Here is a 7,851-nt window from a genome sequence, read left to right on the forward strand (position 1 = left end):
GGCAGGTGGATTTCTGTGTTCGAGGCCAGCCTGGTCTACAAAGTGAGTTCCAGGACAGCCAGGGCTACACAGAGAAACCCTGTCTCGAAAAACCATAAAAAAAAAAAAATGTCTAGCAGAACTTTGTTGGGCCAGGGTGGAGACTCTGCCAAGTTTGGGGCTGAGGCACATTCTTGGGAAATTCATTTTGTTGGCTTTACCAATTCCCCAAACTCTTATATTTCCTCCCTTAAAACATTACAGTCTCCATCCCACCCCAAAATAACAAGCTGACTTTATGTTTTATGACAGATACGGAAGCCTTTTCTATCTAGTTGCCCTGAAGTCTCTTGGCCTGTATTGAGTGCCTCTAGTAAGACTTTCTATTATGTGGGAGGAACTGACAAGAGACTTGAAGTGCCACCCTCCCAAAGGAGTAGAAGGAAGGTGGGGGAAGAATTGTGGGAAGTGATTGCTAGAAGGGAGACAGTGAGTGGGAAATAAAAAATAAAAATAAAAAAGTAAAAACAGCAACAAAAATTATAAAGGCTGTGGAACTTATTTTAGTTTAAAACTTTTCTATTTACTTTACATCCCGATTGCATCTCCCCTGCCCGAGTCCCTCCCTCTTACCTCCCCCACAACCTCCTACCCTCCCTTTTTAATCAGAAAAGAGGAGGCCTCTGACAGATATCAACCAACTATGGCATAGCAAGTTGCAGTAGGACTAGATGTATTTTCTATTGTAATTAGGCAAGGCATCCCAGTTAGGGGAAAGGGATTCAAAGGCAGGCAACAGAGTTAGAGACAGCTCCTGCTTCTTCTGTTAGGAGTCCCATATGAAGACCAGCTGCACAACTGTTACTTATATGCTGAGGGCCACCCCATGCATGCCCTCTGTTTTGTGGTTCAGTCTATATGAACCCCATGGGCTCAGGTTAGTTGATTCTGTAGGCTTTCTTGTGGTGCCTTAACCCTTCTGGCTCCTTCAATCCTGCCCCGCCCCTAGGCTTCTCCAAGTTCTTGGCTGTGGGTCTCTGCATCTGTTTCTATCAGTTTGGGGTGAAGCATCTCAGATGACTGTGATGCTAGGCTCCTATGTGATGTCCCTGGGTCTTGCAGGCCTCCAGAGAAGCAGGTACAATTCAACTATAGAACATTTAAATATTGGACTGTGCTTTATATTGTGCCTTTGGGCACAATATATTTTACATGAGCCTTTGGGACAAGAACCGAAAGGTTATCATCATTCAACAGTGGCATAATTTTGTGTCAAATTGATCTCGTGATGACAAAGCTTGGTTGTCAATGTGATAAACTTGTTAAGAGGGAACCTCAATTGAGGAATATCCTCCATTAGACTGGGGGGGGGGCGTGTGTTTAGGACATATTCTTGATTGCTTGATTCAGGAGAGCCCAACCAACTGTGGGATTTGCCATTTCTAGACAGGGGGTCCTGGGATGTATGAGGATATACCTAAATGTGAGCCTGAGGACAAGCCAGTAAGTAGCAGATACTTCCTTGTTCTCTGGTTCAAGTTCTAAAATGATGGATTCTTGTACAACTGGTCATCTTCCATGGAAGAGAGGAAGAGCAGCATTTGAAGAGTTTAGTCTGCCTCACTTCCATGTCTCCTGTACTGCTGAGGACATTTTCTAGAAATGCAACATTTTTCTTCATGCTTTGATTTGGTCTGAACCACAGGAAACTGCTGAGTGGCTATTTTTATCTTCCTTAAATTGTACATGTTCTTCCGTAGATACATAGTACTTCTGGTGGATCAGCTATGGTCTTCGAAATGGCTACAGATAACACAGATCATGAAGTACTTATCTGAGGTTCATGGGTATGGTCATTAGAATTCCCTTTGCTTCTTCAGCATAGGGCAAAAATGAAAGAAAAGAAAAAACCCTTCAGTTTCTGAACCCCCATTCTTTCCCTCTAAAAATTGTTACATCTCTACCCTTGCCTTTCCAGTGTTTGGAAAAATTAAATGAAGGTAGAAATGGGCCCCTGGATGGTTGTCAGGGGCCAGCCCCAGAGTGGTCTCTTTTTTCTATGGGTTCTTCTTGAGGCAGCAGAGGGGGAAAAGCATTGGTAGAAGGTAAGACTTGGTCTTATGAGATATTTAGGGTTTCTGTATAATAAAAAGTTTACTTATCTAAGTCTAAGTTACTATGCTACTGTAGCTGACCTGCCTTCTGTGTTCCTCTGAGGCCAGAGACTGCAGTTTCTAGCACTTAGCACCTCATCCTAAATCAGCAGTAGATTAAGTAAAGGATGCATTGCTAGAACATTTTCCCTGTTGTCCAGATGCCTCTTATTTGTCCAGCTAGGGGGAAAGTTTGGAGCAATAAACTTCTACTGAACCAGGAGAAAAGAATAACACTCGTAGAAGGAAAAACTTTTACATAAGCAAATATGCATAAACTCACATAAATTCATATACAGATTCACCCATGCACATTTATGCATTTCCATTCAAACTAGTTCCAAATCTCATGCATTCTCACAATTACATACTTAAACACACACATGCAGACATATGCACATGGAGCAAAAGACCAAGCACCGATGCAGAAAGAACTCACTTATTCTGGATGAAAAATAAGCTTCAATCTTTATTGCATAGAGAAAGAAAAAGTTTCTATCCTTTTTAATGCTAAATTAATTAAACCCAAGTTAGTAAGAAATAAAAGCTTGGTTTCTTTTATAAGACTAAGCCTGCCTTGTTATTAAGAAAGGACCTGTTCTGTCCCATGGTTAGGAGAAGCCTGCCTGCTCCTTCTGCTCTCTCTGCGGTTTCTTTTTTTCTCTTTCCCTCTGCATTCTGCACATTGCTCTATTAGTTTATTTTTTTTAATGTTACCTATAGTTTCTAAGTTATTCCACTCTGCAATCTCCTTTTAATCTTGCTCTCTCCTCCTACTCTGATGTCACAACAATGCTCTTACTCTAAATGAATTTTCTCCCAATGTCATACCTATACTTCTAAGTTCTTGAGTTCAGTTCTGTCTAAAAGTGTTCTGTCTAAAAAGTTCTTCTCATCTCAGCTCCCTCTCTGCTCAGTTCTTCTCAGCTCAGCTCTACCTCTTCTCTTTGTCCTCAGCACTTAAAAGATCTTTCATAATACATGATCACATGTTAAAAAGTTCATCACAGGTTCACATATAAAATCAAATCATAAATTGAAATAGAAGTTTACAACAGAGAATGTTTACATGCATATCCATTAGGAGTAATTATCTGGCTAAACACCCGTCATCTGTCACAGTTGCACAGGTTCATTGAAAGTTTAAAGACATAATTAAGTTATTAGTAAAGTTTTCCATAGATCAACCTAATCGATATTTTATCTTCTGTCCTAGCACCTATAATAAATCATTAGTTCCCTTTTTATGACCTCCAGTTAATTGTTTTACAACCTCTTGGAATGTGTTCTGAGTAGGAGAAAGTCTGGTTACCATCTAAGAGCAATTAACTGGTGACACTTGGGAGACTGACAGAGTTCTTTTTGCAGCTTTGACTATCAGAAAAGGACCTAAGAGCAGTCCTACTATAAAAAAGCTTAATAATCACTGATAAAAGTTTAGGAATTCTTATTGGATCATCATTAAGAGTTCAGTCATCTATTTGTCTATATAGCATCATTACAAGACAGTATATCTTCATAGATCTGCAGAGATCTGCTCAAAGGGGTGGGCTAATATGTAGTGACGGTGTGTATATGTTTAATAACAACAGGAAAAGCATATTAATAGCAGGAATCTTTCCTAAAATGAATTCTCTTACAGCCTTGTCCAATGAGAGCGAATGTGTCACAGATTATATTATAATCCGAAGCAAACCATCTCAGGAAGATCACCTGCTAGTTATTAGATTGCTCTATTATGGCTCCTGACAGATGGTACCCTGTCAACCAGCTAATTATTTTAAGGTAGAATGCAGCCATCTGAGTCTGCTGATGGGAGACAGAGTAACTGAAGCACTGGTGCCTCTTCCTTAAGCAGCTGATAAAAAGGTGTGACTCCTATAGCTAAGAGATTATGTTTCTGGGCTCAAAAGGTAGACCCACAGCAATCCAAGGAAGTGAGTGCCTGTACTCAAATATTCAGATATGGACTATGATGCTTCCTGCCACCTGACATTGGCCTGGTCCATGCACTGCTGATTTGGGACTATATGCCTGCAGTGGTCTTCCAGTGGGGCTCCTGGTCTTCATGCATTTCTTCGCCATTTCATTCTCCCTTGCCTGCCAGAGCAGACACATTCAAATACAAACCAGATGTTTAAATCATTCCACATTTTTTATTTAAAAAAATTTTCATTATTTTTATGCTTGTGTGTCTGGGTGTAGATAAAACCTTAGAGTACAGATAGCCTTAAGTGAGAGTTACAGGTAGTTATGAGATGTCTGACAAGGGTGCTAGAAACTAAATTTAGGTCCTCTTCAAGAGCAACAAGCCCTTTTAACTGCTGTCCCATCTCTCCAGCCACCAACCTCTAAACTCTATTTCAAACTAAATGTGAGCTCTCTATTCAGCCTGGCAGGCCTGTATGGCCAGGGATATTCCTGCTTTTCTAATGCATCACCAATCATACTTTGTGTTTGTAGCTTCCTATGAGACTCCTCCTTTTCCTGCTTTTCTAATGCATCACCAATCATACTTTGTGTTTGTAGCTTCCTATGAGACTCCTCCTTTAAGTCCTTTGTCCTACTCTGTGGTTTCTAAAGTTGCTCTATGACATAAAACTGAAGCATTAGTACCACCCAAATTCTTAGAACTTCATTTTCAAAATAGCTCCAGATCTAGTGTATCATAGCCTCCTTTGGACCATCTGTTAGAGGAAACTTCCAGGGTAGGTTCCTGTCTTAGTTAGGGTTTTACTGCTGTAAACAGACACCATGAACAAGGCAACTCTTTTTTAAAGATTTATTTACTTTATTTATATGAGTACACTGTAGCTATCTTCAGATATACCCAGAAGAGGGCATCAGATCCCATTACAGATGGTTGTGAGCCACCACCAGTGGTTGCTGGGAATTGAACTCAGGACCACTGCTCTTAAACGCTGAGCCACCTCTCTAGCCCCTCAAGGCAGCTCTTATAAGAACAACATTTAATTTGGGCTAGCTTATAGCTTCAGAGGTTCAGTTCATTATCATCAAGACAGGAGCATGGCAGTGTCTAGACAGGCATGTTCTAGGAGGAGCATGTGGCTAGGAGGAAGGTCTCATTGCTCATCCCCACAGTGACACACTTCCTCCAACAAGATTACACCCACTCCAACAAAAGCATACTTCCTAATAGCTCCACTCCATGGGCCAAGCATGTTCAAACCACCACAGTTCCCTTTTTCATCCTACAAGCATTCTGGGCATAAGCCAAGGCTAGCTGAAAGTGACAAGAGTTATGTGGTTCCAGCAAGATATCCCTTAGCAATGACAATGGAGTTGTCTCCCACAGGGTCTCTCTAGGCATACACTCCAACTGCACACAAGCTAACTAGCTAGATTTTCCTAGCTAGGTTCCCATCAATTCAAGGATTCCCTTCATTTCATGCATGCCCACAGTTGACTTAAGGGCTGCTTGGACTCCAAATCCCCATTACTCTACAATGTTATTAAACACCTTTGCAAGAATGAGTGGTCAGAGATCACATGCCTGCAGCCATTGGGTGGTACCTAGTTGGGAATGGAATATATGGGACATGTGAATAAACAAAAACAAAACAAGGTGAAATGAAACCAAACCATATCAAACTCAAGGAGAGAAGACTCAGCTTCCAGTTTAATGGCTCCATTAGTGGAATGATTTGTTGATCCATATCATCTTAATCATTTTCTCACCATATTATATGGTATTTTGGCAAAGGCCAATTCCAGCTTGGTGGTAGTGTATCAGTGAGTACAGACATTCTCATTTCTCTAGCCACCAAGCATTAAATGTTGTCCTTATAAGAGTTGCCTTGGTCATGGTATCTGTTCACAGCAGTAAAACTCTAACTAAGACAGTCAGTAAGATAAGTTCTATTCTGGGACAATCCTTTTCCTGTCCTCTTCAAAATGATTTTAGAATATAGCCATCCAAAGGCACAAACATTCATGAGTAAAATGAAATAGTTTATTTTCTGGTGAATTGCCTTACATGAGAATGCAATTAAGCATTTTATAGGGGAGTAATCTGTGTAGCATGTATAGTACATGTGTGCTAATGGGAATTGCACAATTTTCTGTAATTATTAGATTCTATTGATTGTATTCCATTATGTTAATGTTTCTAAAATAAGTTTATCAAACAGTTTTATTTTATGTATGTCCACAGTGTGTGGACCTATGATGGTTAATCTTGGTTGTCAACTTGACTACATCTACAATTAGCTAAAACCAAAATGTCTGGGCACACCTGTGGGGGATTTGTTTCTTAAGTAAATCATTTGAAGTGAGAAGACTCATTTCTAATCTGGATCTTTGAGAAGGGAAGATAAACCTTTAATCCAGATCTTTTGAGGCAGGAATATCCACCTTTAATCTGGACCACACCTTCTGCTGGCAGCCTATATTAAAGACATGGACAAAGGAAGCTTGTTCTCTTCCTTTGCCAACTAGCTCTTACTTTTGCTAGCAAGTTCATTCCTTCACTAGCCTTAGAGCCTACTTTTTTTAGGTTCCTGGCCTATACTGAAGACCAGCTGAGACATTCAGACTCAGGAACTGAGTAGCTACCAGATTTTTGGACCCTTTTTTTGTCCACCATTGGACAAGCTAGACTACAACCTGAAAGGCATCCTAATAAATCCCCTTTGTATATATTCTGTTCCTTTAGAAAACCCTGACTAATACAGACTGAGACTTGGGCCCCTCTATTAGGCATCTGTGTCTAAACTCCCTCCGTTTTTGCATGGACTGAGTGAAATTCTTTTCATTTCTTCCAGATGGCAGCACTATCAAAAAAAATGCAAAACCATCCTCACCATAAACCCTCTAGTGCCTGATAGAATTCGGGCCTTCGTGCAGACAATACCCACCTGGGTCAAACATCAATGCTAACATTGTAGTTGCTATAGATTAGAGACAGTGGCAGTTCTAACTACTACTGGCCAACACTTTAGTAATGAAACAGCCCACAGCAAACTGTATAAACTGTGTACTATAAAAGATGTAAAAAAGAAAAAAAAAAGATTGCTAAGCACCTGGAAGTACTTGCTGCTCCTGCCGAGTACCAAAGCTAAGTCCATTGTGCATCATCATAGTTCTTGTGAGAACTGACCAATCAGTACCTAAGACACAGAGAAGGCAGAACTCTCATGCCTTCTGCCATCAGCTAGTTTCTTACAGATATGCTACAGTGGTCTGAGAAATTAAAATCCATCCTGATAAATGGGTAACACTTTTTGTTGTGTCATAATCAAACTCATCTACTGATCATGTTGAGACTGGGGAGGGAGGATGATAGCTTTGTGTTTAAACTGATAAGAGAAATTTTCCTGTAGAAAGTGTCTAAGATACGATCATCATGAATTCTCTAGACTGTGTCCATATCCAGGATTCAGCACTCAAGACACCTGGCTTTGGTACAGTTTAGAACTGTGTCCTGATCCCTTGGTCAACCTTCCTTTTTTTTTTCTCTAGATGTCAACTAATCCTGGAAATTCCATCCCTTTCTTCTTGAAACTCCTGTATGGTTTCTCTGAAACTTTGTCCATTACAGATGAGAAGAGAAAGGTTTACACTCCCCCTGCTGTTCTATAACAAAGAGAAATGTAGCAGTTAGCATGCGGCAAAAAGGTTTCATTTAGAAAAAGAAGTAGGAGCCGGCCGTGGTGGCGCACACCTTTAATCCCAGCACTTGGGAGGCAGAGGCAGGCGG

The 7,851-nt window shown here is 40.5% G+C and overlaps 1 protein-coding gene across 1 annotated transcript in view; it reads left to right on the forward strand.

Annotated features, from left to right (window-relative positions):
- LOC110313317 (embryonic testis differentiation protein) overlaps positions 1 to 7,851 on the forward strand; it is a 13,786-nt gene that overhangs the window by 4,983 nt on the left and 952 nt on the right. The window lies entirely within an intron of this gene.

Source organism: Mus pahari, chromosome X (assembly GCF_900095145.1).
Source record: "Mus pahari chromosome X, PAHARI_EIJ_v1.1, whole genome shotgun sequence".
Taxonomy (NCBI): Eukaryota; Metazoa; Chordata; class Mammalia; order Rodentia; family Muridae; genus Mus; species Mus pahari.